The 18,344-nt window shown below is 45.5% G+C and overlaps 1 protein-coding gene and 1 long non-coding RNA gene across 10 annotated transcripts in view; one reads left to right on the forward strand and one right to left on the reverse strand.

The window, feature by feature from the left end:
* Positions 1-16,816, forward strand: part of AFG1L (AFG1 like ATPase) — a 256,149-nt gene extending 239,333 nt beyond the window's left edge. For 3 of the 8 annotated variants that reach the window (XM_071096256.1, XM_071096260.1, XM_011758876.3), the window contains one exon: positions 1,468-1,558. The gene's annotated coding sequence lies outside the window, so the exon portion shown is untranslated. Of the gene's footprint in view, positions 1-1,467; positions 1,559-10,429; positions 10,516-16,606 lie in introns of those variants that run through there. The other 5 variants (XM_071096257.1, XM_011758875.3, XM_071096258.1 and 2 more) reach the window with 3 other exon arrangements.
* Positions 1,426-17,997, reverse strand: LOC105492098 (uncharacterized). 2 transcript variants are annotated; one of them, XR_011623287.1, is made up of 4 exons: positions 17,741-17,997; positions 16,824-16,925; positions 2,319-12,915; positions 1,426-1,557 (listed from the first exon to the last, which is right to left on the reverse strand). It is a non-coding gene; the product is annotated as an uncharacterized lncRNA (long non-coding RNA). The 2 variants fall into 2 exon arrangements; XR_011623288.1 differs by lacking the exon at positions 1,426-1,557 and having other exon boundaries at positions 12,716-12,915; positions 17,727-17,986.
* Positions 17,998-18,344: the final 347 nt, after the last annotated feature.

An 18,344-nucleotide genomic window follows, 5' to 3' on the forward strand; every position in this document is an offset into this window, starting at 1 on the left:
ACAAAACATGTACATGATTTGTATGCTGAAAACTACAAAATACTAATGATGAAAGGTCTAAATGAATGGAAAGACATGCCATATTTATAGATTAGAAGACTTGGCTGGGCAGCGGTAATCCTATAATCTCAGTACTTTGGGAGGCTGAGGCTGGAGGATCACTCGAGCCCAGGAGTTCAAGACCAGCCTGGACAACATACAGAGACCTCCATCTCTACAAAAAATATATATATTTTAAATTAGCTGGGCATGGTGGCATGTGCCTGTATTCCCAGCTGCTCTGGAGGCTGAGGTAGGAGGATTCCTTGAGCCTGGGAGGTCAAGGCTGCAGTGAGCGGTGATTGTGCCACTGCACTCCAGCCTGGGCAACAGAACAAGTCCTTGCCTCAAAAAATAAAATAAAATAACGTAAAAAATAGAATAGAAGACTCAACATAGCAGAGATGACAATTCCAAAATTGATATATAAGATTAATGCAATTCCTATCAAAATCCCAGCAAGATTGTTTATATATCTAGACAAGATTATTCTAAAATTAACATAGTCGGGAGGCCAAGGTGGGAGAATCATTTGAAGCCAGGAGTTTGAGACCAGCTTGGGCAACTTCGTAAGACCCCCATCTCTACAAAATTTTTTTTTAAAACTTAGCCTACCATGTTGGCACATGCCTGCAGTCCCAGCTCCTCAGGAGGCTGAGGGAGGAGAATCACTGAGCCTGAGTGTTTGAGACTGCACTGAGCTATAATCATGAAGCTGTACTCCAGCTTGAGTAACAGAGCAAGATGCCATCTTAAAAGAAAAATTAAAATTATATAGAAAAGCAAACAAAACTGAAAAAGGTAAAACTATTGGAAAATAAAAATAAAGTAAAAGTAATCACTCTACCCAATTTTGAGACTCATAACTATAGTAATCGAGACTGTGGTTTTGGTGAAGGGATGGTCACAGAGATTAATGGAACAGAATAGACAACTGAAAAACAGACCTACACAGATATGTCCAACTGATTTTTAGAAAGGTGTAAAAGCTATTCAATAGAAGGATAGGCTTTTCAACAAGTGGTGCTGGGACAACTGGATAAACACAGCTATCAACAAAAAGCAAACAAATCTCTACCTGGAACTCATATCTCATACAAAATTTAACTTAAAATCAATCACAGACTTAAATGTAAAGTGTAATTGTTCAGGAAAAAAATAGAAGAATATATTCAGGATCCATGACTAGGCGAAGAGTTCTTAGACTTGACATTTAAAACACAACCCATACAAGGAAAAACTGATTAATTGGACTTTATCAATATGAAACAGTGCCCTGTGAAAGACTGCTGTGTGTTGAAACGGTACCTTGCTTCTCAGAATAATAAAATACCTTCTAAAATGAATGTTGATAAAGTACTCTAGAGCAGTGGATCTTTTAAGTACCCATTTTGCAGACCAACCCTTAGCGTAGTGTCCAACACCCAGCAGGCACTCCACAAAATGTCAATGGAACCGAATGTCTTGTCTCCACCATACGCTGAAGGTTCTCTGTAGCCGAATGAAGGGTGAGAGGACCTAAGGAAGAACATACAATGAAAGCTACAGGTACATGCCTTTTACATTTTCTCTCCTCCTTTTCCTCCTCTTTCTCCTCTCCCTTTATCTTCACCTTTCTCCCATTCCTCCTTCCCTCATCACACCTCAGAAGATCACGGAGCATGGGAGTTTGAAGTAAGGAGCACAGGAAATGAAGATTGAAATGTGCATGTATGCTCAGCTCACAGCCACCAGATGGCAGGAGGAGATCAGGAAATTCAGGCAAAGCCCTTCTGCTCCACCTTAAAGAAACCACAACCTGCCAGCACCTGGCCAGCTTGCTTTTCTGGTTAAGGGATTATGTACAGACACAGTTTTTTGTTTTTGCAGAACTCCCTGTAAAGCAATACCAGGTGCTGGCCAAAGCAAGTAGATGCTGTGTAGTCTGATAGTGAAGGTACCCGTAGGAAGGGACACTGTGTTTCTGCTTCTCCTTCCCTCTGCCTTTTCTTTCTGCATCTGCAAAATAGGGGTTCTGGTTGTGACCTGCCTCACTGTGATCAGGCCGCTGAGAGAGAAAATGAGTAAAGTGCCCTGGGTGCCACAGATGACAGATGTTTTTCTAGGAAGAATGGCATCAGTGCACCATGTGTGTCTGACCACCACCCCCCACAAGAAACACACGAAATGCCCTGGTACTGTGGGGGCTGTGAACCTTGGGGTGATTTCTAAACATGCTTCCAATCCTGATGTCATTCTCTAGCTAAGTAAGACAATGACACCCACTGAGTTACACTCACCAGAAAAAGTTGCCCCATGACAGGTACCAGAGGCAATGGAGAAGGAGATTTTCTTGGTAAGAATGGTTCTGGGAGGGGCAGATTTGGAGCCAGGAGCTGTAGGTGAGATTTCAGCCTTGCTCTAACCAAGCCTGACCCTCCAGCCTCACTCTCCCACCTGCAAATGAGAGTGATGCCTGTGCCTTAGCAGAGATGATGTGGAAGCATTCATTCTGGCCTGAATAGACTTGGTAAGTATATCATGTGTGGAAGTTAGAGATGTTTCCTCCTCATCCTTCATGTTGAATTCCACCCTTTTCTGAGGATGTCTGAGTGTCTCCACTAAGAAAAGGTGGAGTCCACAGGCTGAGAGGTGCCTCACTGTACTAGAGGCATGCCACGTGGGCGCTGTGTCAGGCCGGCGGGTTGACCAGTTTTGGCTTCTTTCTCCTTCCAGTGGGTTACTTCATCCTGTTTTACACATATCATGGTTATTTCTTGGCATACTAAGCTGTGAGATGAGCAATGTAACTGGGGTCAATGTATGTTTTCATTTTAATCGGGAAATTCTTAAGACTTCACCAAAGGTCTTTCTGTTCCCATACTGTCCCTCCAAATGTCTCACACATGGCAGATAGGAGGTAAGAATGATAATAATTAAAAAATGGTAGGAGATGCTACAGTTACTATGATGAAAGCCCTTGGAGCAGGCGGCGGAGTGCTCAGGCCTCAAATGGGAGTCAAGGGACCTGGTTCTCCAGGTGCAGTCAGGGACAGCCTCAGACCGGCTTTTGGGAAAACCAGAAAGCCTGACCTGAAAGCAAGCCCTTCTTCAATGGCAATGTTTCCTGGAATGGGCACTTGGAGAAAGTTTGGTGGTTCAAAGGAGAGGAACCTAAGGAACAGAATGAAAGTGAAGGCATGTCATTGGTACAAAACAACTTTGCAACAAGGGAGGCACTGGTGGAGGCACATTCTAGAAGTATACCGGAAGCCTGAAGAAGGCTACAGTCCAACGCACAGCCCAGCTGCTGGCTCGCCGCACAACTTGCTGGCCCCCGCCATGTGGCTGAATGCACACAGGGGTACCCTGACACTGGCCATTTTGCAAGGATCCAGGGAACAACGGCAGCTGGCAGCAGCAGGAGTGGGGATCCCACAGCAAGGGGATTAATGATGATCCACAGGGACCCCTGTGGAGAGATGTCAAACAGCATCTGCAGATGATTCTAGCAAGTACGACAGTAACCAGGGGTATTAAGAGTATTAGGATAACATGTGGCTCAGGTTGCAGAGTGGACCAATCCACCCTAGTTAATTGCAGGGTTCACTAAGGCAAAACAATGGTAGCACTGAGGCCTTCCTGGACAAGACCCAGTTTCACCTTCCAAGATTGTTCTGAAACATCATCCCTTCAGGAGAAAGATGCTCCAACCTTGCGTCTCATCCCTAAGGTGAATCCCTTTTCAGTAACTATTCAATTTTTTTAAACTATGCAAGATTAGAATAGGGTGATGATGGTGGTTATCAAACTCAGAATAAATATTAAGCTTTATTATATAGCTCATCTCCTTTTTAAAAGGGATATTTTTCCCCAATAGGAATCTTTCCTGTGACAACAGTTATAGGTCAAGGAAAGCAGAACCACAAAGACATTAAGCCCATTCTTTATTAGGGCAGAATTTCCTTGCTGATGCAAAAGTGCTGGCATTTTTTCCTTAGCCTCATCCCCAAAGAAAAGGAAGCCAGGGGTATGGGCATAGGCTAATCAGCAGTCAGGAAAAAAAAAAGAGCCATTGCTAGTTTTGCCCAACTTTCGTGCACAAGATAGCCCTTTTTAATGTCAGATGGCTTCAAGGCCTCTCCCATGATTACTATTACCCATTGATTGAGAAAAATTCTAATGATAAATATTTATAAGGCATATAAATACCATTCAAAAATAGTAGCACATGGTTGCATGAGGTACAGTTTCTCAATCTCAGGCAATGTTTGGAGGCCACTGGCAGAGCTGTTGTAACAGCTCCAGGAAACCCAGAAGGCAAAAAGGCTAAGACACATCCCTTCCTGAAGAACGCCACCATCTAGTTTTTAAAGAATGGGCCTATATAGGGCTTAGCTTCACAGCCTTGACATTAGCACTGCGCGGGGCAGACAGGGACCTGGCACTTGACAGAATGCCTTCCCCTCAGGGTCCCTCTGGAAGTGTTCACTGTTAAATAACTGAGGACTACTGAGGAGAGGGGAGGGGAAGAAATGGGAGGCAGTTACCATAATAAAAACGGCAGCCTGATAGGCCAGCAGCTGCTGCAATGAGCCCCCAACCCCCTACGCTAGGGGAGCCAGACCCGACAAAAGCAAGATGATGGGCCCATTCTTACTTTACCTTAGGACTCCTGACATTTGCATAGCCTGCTACGTAGAGAGCTGAGGACAGTTCACCCCTCTGCACCCCCACACCACATCAGGGTAAAGGCCAGACCACCTGTGGTCAGATGCCATCTCAGGACCCCAGAACCTCAAACAGGAGAGGAGCAGGTGGCTGTGAGTGGTTCCGTGGCTGAGGTCTTCCTTCAGAACCTCTCCAAGGCCCAGCTGGCTAGAGAGATGCAAGCCTTGTGAGATAGGAACTTAGCCTGAAGCCATCGACTGGGCTCTATTACAGGGTAATTCCAGCACTTTGAAAAACAGATTTCGCTTCTCTACCTAGAAATTAGTCCTCTTATCTTGGATACCTTAGAGGGAAATGGTAAAGAAAAAAATTAATCAGTGACCTGATCCTCCAAGCCCAGCCAGTGAATCAGATTTTGGTTGTGGGTGAGGGCAGTTTGTTTCCCACCCGCTGCCCTCCAGAAAGAGCTCTAGAAGTCCAAGGCTGCTTTTTGGGAGGGCAAGGGTTGCCATGTGAGTGCTAGAAGGTACCCTGGCTAAGCACAGAAGAACACAAGAAAAATTTTATATCTTATGCTCAAGTGAGGGGTAAAGTGGTAACTATAGGAAGGAAAAAGCTAATTGGGGCAGATTATAATAAATCACAGATCACCAGGAAGTTTGGACCCACAGCTGGATGCAGGTGAAGAAAATGAGATCTTCCCAAAGAACATCTCTGAAACACTCTGACAAAAACTAACAAGAACCAGTTGCCTTATGGCAATGCCAATTCAGCAGAAATGAGGATCTCCCAGAGCAGTAGATTTTCTATGATTAGAAGTCAAATGAGTCCAATAACCTAATTATAGTATTTTTCTCTCCTCTTTCGCACTCAGGAGCACTTGGCATCCTTTATCAGGGCCATGATTACATTAGGTACCTGCAAAAAGCTTCGATAAAAATAATCTGATTTTCTATAGCTCTGATGATTTGCTGATTTGGTAAAAGGTCAGAGCCTGCTACCAATGGCACCCTCTGTGGTCAGGGACTGTGGCTTAACTACCAACTGTTTCTTGTGCCCAGTGATATAATAGATATGGGAAGAGTCCAAGGATTAAACCTTCCTTCCTCCCTCCCTCCCTTCCTTCATTCTACATTTATTGAGTGCCTGCTATGTGCTGAGTATACAAAGACCAGTTAGACACAATGCCTGGCCCCAATAAGCTTCCAGTCTAGTGAGAAAACAGCCCTTGCTAAAAAATCAGCTAAGTTCAAAGGTCAGAAATAGCTAAACCATGAAGAAGCAGTGAACATCCACAAACACATAAACAAGGGAAAACACAACAGCTTTGTGGAATGTTACCTGTCAGTGATACGGGCCATAAGTGTTGCTTGTAAACTGGTGCATACAGAAGGTGCTGGGTAAATGCTTGTTGAAGAAATCCATTAACATAGTCACAGAAGCGCTAGAAAGTGTGTCTGAGATTCTCTAGTTCAGCACTTTCATTTATAAAAGAGGAAATTGAAACTCAGGAAGGTCAAATGTGTTGGGTGAGCCAAGGATGAAGCAGGGTAAAGCAGCCACATCTCCTGGTTCCTGTGCCCTTTCTTCCACATTGATTCCTGACCTGGGCAACCTGGGCAACCTGGGCCTTCAACATGTGCTTTTCTGAAAAGGGACTAGGAGACAGACTTTACCCTCTAGTAGCTCAGAGTAAGAGAGGAAAGATCCCACTGCAAAAGGACTTATAGAAGTAAATGAGGCTGAGGCTGTGAGAGAAGGAAGTGGGCTTCTCATCATTCAACAAAACAGAATAAACAGTTAAAGGTGGCTGGGCGCGGTGGCTTACGCCTGTAATCCCAGCACTTTGGGAGGCTGAGGCAAGCAGGTCACCTGAGGTCAGGAGTTCGAGACCAGCCTGGCCAATATGGCAAAACCCCGTCTCTATTAAAAATACAAAAAATTAGCCAGCGTGGTGGCGCACACCTGTAATTCTAGCTACTTGGGAGGCTGAGGCAGGAAAATCGCTTGAACTCAGGAGGTGGAGGGTATAGTGAGCCAAGATCATGCCACTGCCCTCCAGCCTGGGCTACAGAGCAAGACTCCATCTCAAAAAACAAACAAACAAACAAGCAACAAAAAACAGTTAAAGGAGTATCTAAGAAAAATCATTTCTAACAGAAGAATTGTGATTCTACTGGGCTAGTGCAGCATGACCCTCCTGCAACGTTTCCTTGGATGGTAAACTTCGTTAGTTAAAGCAGAGCGTCTGTGAGGCCAGAGCCAGGGCCTGGTCCCCAGTGAGGGGCTCATGTGGGCCAGCAGCAACTTGCCTCCAACCTGGCCAGCTGTCTTCCAGGTGAGAATGAGGGGAAGCGGGGTGCAGGGATGGAGACTGTAGCAGCGTGGGGAGAGTGCGGTCTTTACAGTCAGCCAGGCCTGGGTTCACATCTCAGCTCTGCCAGCACCTCAGCTGGGAAATCTCAGGCCTGTGGCCAGGCTTCAATCTCCTTATTTATATAACGGGGAGAAAATTATCTCCTTTATAGGGGTGATTTTATAATCCTTTATATTATGGTTTTTATGATGATTAAATATATATATCCAGAAGATTCTAGTATAGGTACTACTTCTTAGTAGGTATGCAATAAATCTTTGTTAAATCTAATTGTTTAAATCCATCATCACTAAAAGAAGAAAACACAAAAATTAAACAGTCCAACAATTCCAATGTGGCCAAGTAGATACTCACACGGTGCTGTGGAGAGTATAAACCCTACAGCCACTTTGGAGAACAATCTGGCCTTGAGTGATGTGGAAGATGCACAGGGCTATTACCCAGGCATTGTTCTATTAAGTATATACTAAACTCGGGCCAGGCATGGTGGCTCACACTTGTAATCTCAGCACTTTGAGAGACTGAGGCATGAGGATCACTTGGAGCCAGGAGTTCGAGACCAGCCTGGGCAACATATTGAGGCTCCATCTCTACAAAATTAAAAATAAATAAATAAATAAAAGCATATAGTAAGCTCATGCACATGTGCCCAGGAATGTTTAGAACAACAATGTTTGCAATTGCCCTAAACTGGAAATAACCCAATTAGCCATCAACATTAGAATAGATCGACAAAGTAACTATTATAGATTAGAGATAGAAAACTATTCCTATAATGAACTATCATATGGCCATGAAAATGAATGAACTACAGCAACACACAGCAACATAGGTGAATCTCACAACATAATATTGAGAAGCATCAGCAAGACACAAAAGAACATATGCAGTGTGATCCCATTCATATGAAGATCAAAAACAGGAAAAAAATGAGATTACAGTGTTTAGGGATGCAAACACAGCAAGCTATAAAGAAAAGCAAAGAAATGATTACCACAAAAGTTAGGAAAATCATTACTTTTAGGGAGAGAGAAGAGGGGTTTGTTGTTTAATTGGAAACAGGGTCTTGCTGTGTTGCCCAGGCTGGTGCAGTGGCACCATCACGGCTCACTGCAACCTTGAACTCTTGGGCTTAAGTGATACTCCTAACCTGGCCTCTCAAAGTGCTGGGATTACAGGTGTGAGCCACTGCACCGAGTTGAGAGGATGGTTTTGATGGGGAAGGGCACTCCAGGGATTTATAGGGGACTAGTAATGTTCTATTTCCTGATCTGGGTGATAGTTACACTTGGTTGTTCTCTTTATAATAATTCATTAAACTGTACTGTTAACATAAATGTTTTTCAGTTTTCTATATGTATGTTATATTTCTTTTCCTCTTTTTTTTTTTTCTGAGATGGAGTCTTGCTCTGTCATCCAGGCTGGAGTGTGGTGACGCAACCTCTGCTCACTGCAACCTCTGCCTCCCAGGTTCAAGCAATTCTCCCACCTCAGGCTCCTGGGTAGCTGGGATTACAGGTGCCCATCACCATGCCCAGCTAATTTTTGTATTTTTAGTAGAGACAGGGGTCACCATGTTGGCCAGGTTGGTCTTGAACTCCTGACCTCAAGTGATCCACCTACCTCGGCCTCCCAAAGTGCTGGGATTATAGGCATGAGCCACTGAGCCAGGCCTATATGCATATTTCTTGATAAAAAGCGAAAAAAAAATGTATGTACTGAAGAAGGAGACAGAAGTACCATCCTCATAGATGTGGGACAAGTAAAAAATACAGGTGTTTAATAAAATATGTGTTTCATTTTGGATAAGTTGAAAGATGCATGGTTAATAAACATTTTTTACATATGAGAGAATGAAGTAGCACTAGGTAGGATATTAAAGAGTTCTAGACAGAATTTTCCAAGCCATCTAACATTTTCATCTTCTGATATTTCTTGAATGCAGAAATTAAGCAACATGACATACGAATTTTGACCTGGTCTAATTCCAATATTAATGTACAACAATTGTGAAAAAGTGGAGAGGGACTAACTGAAAACATGTATAGACAAACTAGTTTTTATACTTTTGTGAAAGGAATGCAATTCTCATTGTTCACTTGGGGATCAATTAGTTTGACAATAATTTTTTTATAATATCGAGTTTATAAGAGGGAAATGGGTCAAGATGGCTGCCTCTTTTGGACTGGGCCGCGTGGAATTCTTCTGCCAGTTTTCTTCAGATCTGATTATTTAGCAAGTAAAGAAACCTGATTTTGCTACTTGACCCAGAGTTATCAGATCTGGGGGACTGCTGACAGTGGTTTCTGAGGCCACTGACATTTCCCGTAGCCCTATTCTGCTGCCCATCCACTGAAGAAAGGCGAGCCTGTGCAGGCCACAGCCTCTCTGGTTCCCAGGCTCCACATAGGTCACATGGACCCTACTGGTCATGGTTGTCATGACAACCCACTCCCTCTTCAACAAGACGTTAATATTTTCATGGTACAAGTGAAAAGAAAGGGCCAAGCTCAAACCTCATCTTTTTACCAGATGGCAATATCCCCAGAAACTCCAAGAGGGGTTTCAGTTTCCACAGAGAATAGGAAGGCCTGGCCCAAAGGGACCAGATTTGGTCAAGTTCCCTAAGTAAGACCGCAGGGATTGTGTTTGTTTATGGAATTACTCACTTGGCTTCATTATTTGTTTCCAAAATACAGATTTTATAAAAGTCATTTTAAGTGTAAAAAAAAAACCCTTCAGATTATACATCTGAGAAGTGAAGTTGCAAAAGGACTCTTGATACTGTGTGAATGTGTGAGGTTCAGATGTTATGCTTTCATAAAACAACTTGTGTTTGAAGGCCTGGAGACTTCCTCCTCACAGATGTCTCACTTAGTGATTTTGTCACCTATTTTGGTGGCTTCAGCTGTCTCTCCAGAAATGAGCACAAGGAGCCCCTAAGGAGACACAGATATGGGATATTAAAGGAATGTGAACTATGCCAGGGAGTGGGAAAGGAGTGGAGCAGAGCTGCTCTCTGAGGAAAGTGAATCTGACCTCCAGCCAAAACCATTTCTCTGGTGAAAACTCCAATGGTCTCAGGCCAGATGACTTGGACACCATCTCCTGGAGTGGGAAGACAAAGCCTCACAAGCTTGTCCCACTAACACCATCAGGACCCCTTCTCTGAGAGACCACTAAGTAGGGCTCAACCAGGACCTGAACTGAGAGAAAATTTCCTCCAACAAAGGAAAAATTTTCTTCTGAGACAGTTTAACCATCGCTAATGGGTAGCATTCAGACTCAAATACACTATCTGTATAGTGGCTGTGGTAGCTTGACTTGGTACTTTTCTTTCACTTTTTCTTTCTTTGTCTACAGGTAAACAGAACCCAATACAGCTGGAGAAATGAGAGCAAAGGGTTCCCCATCTGTCCACGGGACTTGCCTTTCTCCCATACTCACACTCTTCCACGGGCGCCGCTGTCTTCTGACAGGGGCAGGAGAGGCCTTGCAAGGCTGAGGATTGTCGTTAGCTCCATTTCTGTTTCTTTGCTTCATTCTGTGCCCCTGCTATTAGTTGATGTTCTTGTTGACTCCCTACTGGGTCATTTACACTGTCCTAATATCAGGACCTACAGTATTTTCTACATCACTGGAGCCTTTGCCTTCCCCGGGCACTCTACGTGTGTCCTCACCTAGAGGTTTATAGGTTTATTATAAAGAATATTACAAAGGATACAGAAGAAGAGAAATAGAGGGCAAGGTATAGGGGAAGGGGCTTGGAGGTTCCATGCCCTCCTGGGTACACCACCCTGAAGGAACCTCCTTCTGGTCAGCTTTCTGGTAGTTCCTTTACTTAGCAGTTTTTTATGCCAACATTTGCTGTCATGTGCACACAGGCCTCATATCTTGCTAGCTTGAAAATTTTAGACTGATGTTTACATCAGAATTGCAAAATTTCCCAAACATTTTATTTTTCCTCTGCTGTCTTCCAGTTTCACAGGTTTACTCCATTTCTAGATATGGCTGTGGGAGGAACAATAATCAGATTTAATGTCCCTGGAGCCCCAAATCACATCCTTTGGGGGGCTTTAGTACCAGGTTATTCCAGGAAACTTTACACATAAGTGGACATGCCGAGCCAAACCAGGGAGATGCAATGTATTCTGCAGAGTAATGAATGGTTCCACATGGCCTTGCTTTCTTTGAAGTATCACATCAATTTTTTTTGGCGGGGGGGGCAGGGATGGAGTCTCGCTCTGTTGCCTAAGCTGGAGTGCAGTGGCGCAATCTTGGCTCACTGCATTCTCCGCCTCCCGGGTTCAAGCAATTCTCCTGCCTCAGCCTCCCAAGAAGCTGGGACTACAGGCGTCTGCCACCATGTCCGGCTAATTTTTGTTATTTTAAGTAGAGACGGGATTTCACTATGCTGGCCAGGCTGGTCTCGAACTCCTGACCTCATGATCCGCTCGCGTGGGCCTCCGAAAGTGCTGGGATGACAGGCATTAGCCACTGTGCCCGTCCCACATCAATGTTTTAAAGCAATTTGTATTTAAAGTTCCAATTACTAGGCATTGTATTTATTTATGTACTTATTTTTAAGAGTCTTGCTCCGTCGCCCAGGCTGGGGTGCAGTGGCATGACCTCAGCTCACTGCACCCTCTGCCTCCCAGTTTCAAGTGATTCTCCTGCCTCAGCCTCCTGAGTAGCTAGGATTACAGGCATGCACTACCAAGTCCTGCTACTTTTTGGATTTTTAGTAGAGATGAGGTTTCACCATGTTGGCCAGGCTGGTCTCGAACTCCTGGCCTCAAGTGAGCCTCCCGCCCCAGCCTCCCAGAGTGCTGGGATTATAGGCGTGAGCCACCGCGCCCAGCTGACATTTTAAATAGATTTTCTCACAAGTGGACATGGACACATGCTCACGTCACAAGTTTTTGCAAGATGAGAAACAGAGTAGATGGACCACTTACAAAGCTCAATGCCATTTGCTGGAGGCCAGTCAGCCAGAAGCATTGCATTAATTCTTACTTTGTCTTCCTTTCCTCTAGAAGAGATTGATTGGAATTTCCAACAGGAGTTTTTACATTTACATTTTAAAAATTTAGTCACAACTCTCATTCTTACTGCTGGGTTTCAAAGAAAAATTGAGTAGTTTGTTTCTAACTTCCTTCAATTGACAAATGATAACATATAAAGTGTTTAGCCTGATCCCTGTGTCTTCAAGGACATAATATCTAGTTGGGAAAAAAACAAGTATTTTGATTTCAAATCTACTCAGTTGTTTTTTATAGACTCTTGTTCCTTTCTTCTATTTTCAAACTTCCTTTTTATTTGTTTAAACCTATTAGATACACTTATTTTCTGTGTCAGCTTATTCTCATACCCAAGCCTTTGTGTATCTGACCTTATATTTTGTTTGTCTGCTCTTACATGGAGCCTTGCTTATTATATGTTTTGTGTTTTCTGATTATGATTATGGAAATTCTTTGGGGCCTAGGTTCAAGATAGCCCTCCAAGAGGACGTGTCTTTCCTTCTGCCAGTTGTTAAAAGCACCACAAACTGGGGCTCATGAAGTTTTTAAAATAATTCCATGGTATCATGAATTTGGGACATAATATTACATATGGACCACACCATAGTTATGAATTCTCAAGGAAGACAATTTTTTATACTCCTTTATTCAGGACTTTGATCAAGACAGACGATTTTTCCTGGGATCCTCTTCTGCACAGCAGGTTAATTTCACATTCACCTTTCCTTTGGCCCTTTGGACTCCTGGTTTTAGAGGGTAGAGTCTTCTTATTCTCCTGATCTTGGACAAGACTGAGGATTTATCTTCTGTGTCCCAGACTCTGCACACCTGTCACAGTAGAAGTTCAAATGTTGTTTGTCAGATTTTCTAGGAGTGTGCTCACTTCCCACCTTAACTTTGTTTTTGGTCTCTCTGGGTTTCTTGCTTTTTTGCCAGCTCAATAAAATACATTAAAAAAAAATTTGTAAATCTTAACCAGCTTTAGTTTTCATCAGGAAGTTTGTTCTGGTTATTTGCTCCATTGTGTTAAATTGAAGTACTTTAAAAACAAGGTTAGATAATGTATAATCAGTTGCTAAGCAGAATCGAGGTACAGTTTCTCCAGTGCTTCTGTTTCCTTTACTTTCTATTCAGAACAAATCTTCTTCCTCAGAAGGCAAGACAGTGGCTGACTGGAGTAGGGGCAGTGGTGTGCTGGCAGACTGGCCCTCCGAAAGAAGAAAAGGAAAGAAAAAAAAAAGCAAGCAAGCCTTGATGGTTTGTATTTGCCAATTTCTGTTGTGTAAATACTCCCATAATAGTCCATTTCAAACTACCAAGGGATGTGCACAGTCGTCTCTCATGAACTGGAGTGGGTCAATGCCACTGTGGAGGTAGAAGATACAAATCAGGGTAGCTAAGTCACCCAGAGATCAGTGGACAGAGGCTGATGATGAAAAGGTGAACTAACTAGAGCACATACCAGCTAACTGTTGCCCTGTGGGTATAGGGCCAGTGTTACCATATCTTCTTCTCAAGAAGAACTAGAAATCCAAATTTTAGGTGAAATCTCTTCCTTTTAAACGTTGGCAACAGACTAATAAATTTTTTTTTTTTTTAAGAGATGGAGTCTTTCTCTGTCATCCAAGCTGTAGTGCAGTGTGGCACAATCATATTTCACTGCAGCCTTGAGTTCCTGGGCTCAAGTGATCCTCCCACCTCGGCCTCCCAAGCACCTAGGGGACTACAGGTGCATGCCACCACACCTAGCTACTTTTAAAAGATTTTAGAGATGGGGGTCTTGCTATCTTGCTCAGGCTTGTCTTGAATTCCTGACCTCAAGAGAGGAAAAATTTGAAAAATACCGGAGAGAACCAAAAACTAACCCTATTGGGGCAGATTTGGCGAGATAACCACTAGCTTTAGACAGGTCGGGGAAGTGTCTCAGGTTATGTTTGCTTATCTGGTTCCAGGCCCTTTTCTCTAGGCCAAAAGGCTCAAATAAAGCCCCCTTTCTTCAGGCCCGTTTTGGAGAGGCAGTGCAGTGTTGAGGAGCAGGAGAATGTGCCATGGATTCAGAATCATCAGTTCGAATCCTAGGCCTGCCACTCACTGTGTGACCTGAGGCAAATCCTGGTAAAAAGAGAAGGATGGTCCCTGCTGGGGTAGGTTGTTCTAGAAATAAACCAAGATGTTTTGTGTATAGAAGTTGCCCCCTGTGTGTAGGCAGTTAATGGCTCTGTCCTCATTCTAAGCAGGAACCAGAGGGTCAGAGCTGAAGGCAAACACTGGCGTGTGCAGTAGAAAGACCTCTATCTCAGGGTTCTTAACCTTCACTGCCTTAGACTCACCTGGCAAATATTTAAAAACAACAATAACAACAATCAATCAATCAATCAATGCCGACCCTACCCTCACAAATTCTAATTCTGTTGGTCCAAGGTGGAGCCTGGGCATGACTATTTTTAAAGCACTCCCTAGTACTCTAATACTAAGTGCTTTCGATTCATAATTTCAATTATCCCAATCCTTCCAACAATCTTAGAAAGTATTCTCATTTTAAGGATGAGGACCTGAGGCTCCATGGTTAAGTAACATCTGAAGGTCACATGGCTGGCAAATGAGGAATCAGACTTAATTCAGAGCCTGAATTCTTAACCCCCCATGCCACTTAGCACTATTTTATGTACCTCACATGGTCTTTGTGAGGTCTAAGCACTGCAAATAAAGTGCTTAGTTCAGGACCTGCAACTTATTGACAATTCAAGGTTGGGTAATGACAAGTATCATTACCTCCTATTACCAAAACAGAGAATTCTTCCCAATTTCTCTTCTATCCAATTCCATTTCAGGTAAATATTCACTCTTTTGTGGAACTCCGGCTTTTTTTAACGATGAAAGCATACATACTTACCTTCCAAATGCACCACAGACAGTCATTGTAACAACCTAGGGGACGCTTTGCCAGGGTTTGTCATGTCCAGGGAAGAAAGGGGAAGAGAGAGGACAGGAGCTGCAGATACTTGTGGAGAGCATGGTGATGAAACCTGTCTGGAATGATGCCCCAAGGGGCGAGCCTCAGCTCATAGCTCTTTGGTACACAGTATTGAATAAAGACACACTGCATGAAAGTAATTTGCTGAGGAGAGGGTAAGCAGAGAAAGGGACTAATGAGGGTGTCAGACATAGACTGGGGAGCAGTTATACCAGATGGGTCACATATTCGTTAGGAACCTCGTCCTACTGGTTTCCTGTCTTCACTGAGATGGACACAGAAGTCAACCCAAGAGGAAAATGTGCACTTGCTGAAGAGCAGTAGGCTCAGTTCCTAGAATGTGGGCTCTGGGGTCAGATGGAGGCTCCAGCTGGCCTAGGTGCAAGGAGAACTAGGCTAGGATACAGGTGCTGAGTGAGTGGTGCCCCCTCAGAGGGAGAGCCCTGGCCTCTACCACGAATCCCCTCACAACTAGGTGTTTGAAATGGTGATTTTACCCAGCTTACTTAGGTAAACATCTTAAATTTTGTCCCTCTAGTGACTGGATTTGCAAAATAGAGTGAACAAGCACCACCTTAAATTATTAATAGAAATAAATAGGGCATAAAATTGTTCAATAAGAGGTGGGAAAAGTTTTGACCAAAAATTCTGCCTTGAAGGGAATGCTGGCATTTCCTCTCAATTAACAACCATAACTTCTGGTAGGAAGAAATGGAGAAGGAACAAGGAGGCCTACTAGAGGAAGGCAAAGGTCAAGGCAATTTGTGGCTAAAAGAGAACAATCTCTGAGATTCAACCTCTGAGTTTTCAAAGGTTTGCCCATATGCACGAATTACAAGGGTATAAGGTGCACATTTACAAAGTTGCAAGTTTACAGTCACTTCCAAATGAAGCTTTGGATCTTCAATTCACTTGAAACTTACTCAACACTCTACATATGACCTCTTGAATTTGTCTTCTACTGTTTTTTTGTTGTTGCTGTTTTGTTTTCCTTTGTGGTGGGGAAGGGAGGACAAGGCCTCACTCTGTCACCCATGCTGCAATGCAGTGGTACAATCATGGCTCATTGCAGCCTGGACCTCCTGGAATCAAGCGATCCATCCTTACACCTCGGCCTCCCATAGCTGGGACTTCTTGTATTTTTTGTAGACACCCGGTTTTCGTCACGTTGTCTAGGCTGGTCTCGAACTCCTGGGCTCAAGGCATCCTCCCGCCTCAGCCTCCCAAAGTGCTGGGATTGCAGGTGTGAGCCACTGCACCCCGCCTTCTACTATTTTTAAACTTGCAATATTTCTTTTTAACATGTCTTATACCCTCAAGTAAGCTCTTCAAGGGAAATGGCTTTATCACGTGCCTGCCCCCCGTCCCCCATTCCTCACTGTGAAGCTCACAATGCTGTGTTAATCTACTGAATCTTTGACTCTTCCACTCTTTTGGAATGCCCCTGGGATATGCGTTCTGTAAATGGACACTCAACATGTTTATAGTGAAAATCTAATGGCTGAGAGCCCAGCCACTGTAAACACATTATTTCTACTTTTGCAGGTCTGCACTGTAATGACAAAAGATTGCTTAAATTTAGAGAAGAAAACGCGTGGATTTCTTCTACAGTGTTATAAGTATTTACACCAGCAACGGAAAATTCTTGGAATTTTATGCTGCATCACGATGCGCGGCCCTGGGTGATCTAGCCTCCCAGTTCTTCGTGCAAAGCTCAATACCAGCTTTTAACCACCACCATACCACCATACCCAACCTGTACCCCAAGCACTGGCACTTGAAGCCGAGTTGTGGTCGTACATCACAGTCCACACTCCCAGGCTGTAAACCAAATGCAAACTCGGGGCTTCTCAGTGGGACAGGCCTACAAGGAGAGGAGAGGTGCCTCGTGAGGAGCAATCGCAGTAAGCAGAGACCCCTTCCCCAGACTTCCCCTTCCAAGGGCAACCCGAAATAGCAGAAGCGCATTTCTAGTGGGCACAGCCGCATGCCCACGAGACAGGCACATGTTGACTGCGGGAATTCGGTACAAGGAAGCGAGGACACAGAGCACGTAGGGTGCTGAGGGTCCCTCTCGCGGCCAAAATATGTGTGCCAGTGAGTGTGTGCGCGTGTGAGATCTGCTCCAGAAACCGTGGCCGCGGACTGGCGCGGCCTCCTGGGCGAAGCACAAGCAGGAGGCTTTGTTCCCTGAATGTGAATGCGAGAGCCGAGCTGGGCGCAAAGACGGCGGCGTTCCGCGGCGGCAAACCGTCGTTTCCGCCGCGGCTCGGGCAGCGCGCGAAACTCTCAGATTCCCCGGCCCGGGCCGCCGGCTACGCCAGCGGCGCGCAGCGAGGACAGCCTGGCTGTCTCGCGAGCAGCGCCCGGAGAGGCCGCGCCGCGGGCCCCGCCGCGTCCCCCAGCCAGCGCGGGCGGCCCCACGCGCCCGCCACTCGGCAGCGCAGCCAGCGCCACATTCCATTTAAAAATAACACCCACGTGCGCTGGTAAACAAGCGCGCGCGGCTACCGAGGCCGCGCGCTCGGGCCCAGCGTGTGCGGCGCGCGCGCCCGCCCTCCTCCCGCACGTGTCGGCCGGCGCCGCTCAGTCCCCGCCCCCTCGGCTGGTCGCGTCCCGCCTACGAGCCCCCAGCCCAGCCGCCCCAGGCCCTAGTGCCCCCTACCCCGCCAGGCGCACCCAGTCGAGTGCGCTGCAACTTTCCGCCCCCGACGCCTCCTTGTCCCCGACGCCTCCTTGTCGCCGGCGGCCGCAGGGTCCCAGGTCGGCTCCCTTCCTCCCGTCCGCTGTCTTCTCGCGTCCCCCCTTGAGCCCTCCCACCGCCAGCGCGCGAAGGATTGGTTTCTAGCGCGCCCTCTCCCTTTTTCCCTCTCCTCTCTCTCCTTCCTTAGAATTTTACTCGATTGTTTATTATTTGCTGGGGGGCGGGGGCGGGGGGCGGAGAGGGGCGTCTGGGGCCTGGAGACTGGTAGCCGCGGCCAGTAAGCACGCGGCGTGCCTTGACGAGTAAGCCGCGCAGCGAATGGCGACGCGGCGGAGAGCTCCGGGGTCACGCGCGTGTGGAGACGATGACATCATCTGTTTGTACGCGTCGAACTAGCTTGGTGCAGGGGCGGGGCCGCGCGTCACTTGAGTGACGGGCGCTGCGCAAAGCCCGGAGCCCGGAGGCGGCGGGGCGGGCTGGCTCCTGTGTACGCTGGGCTGGACCTTTTTGTGTATGGGGTCGTTGAGGAGCCCGCTTCTAGACTCTGAGCTATCTCTGGTGACTTACAAGGATTTTTTA

This window comes from Macaca nemestrina, chromosome 5 (genome assembly GCF_043159975.1).
Source record: "Macaca nemestrina isolate mMacNem1 chromosome 5, mMacNem.hap1, whole genome shotgun sequence".
NCBI classification, from domain to species: domain Eukaryota; kingdom Metazoa; phylum Chordata; class Mammalia; order Primates; family Cercopithecidae; genus Macaca; species Macaca nemestrina.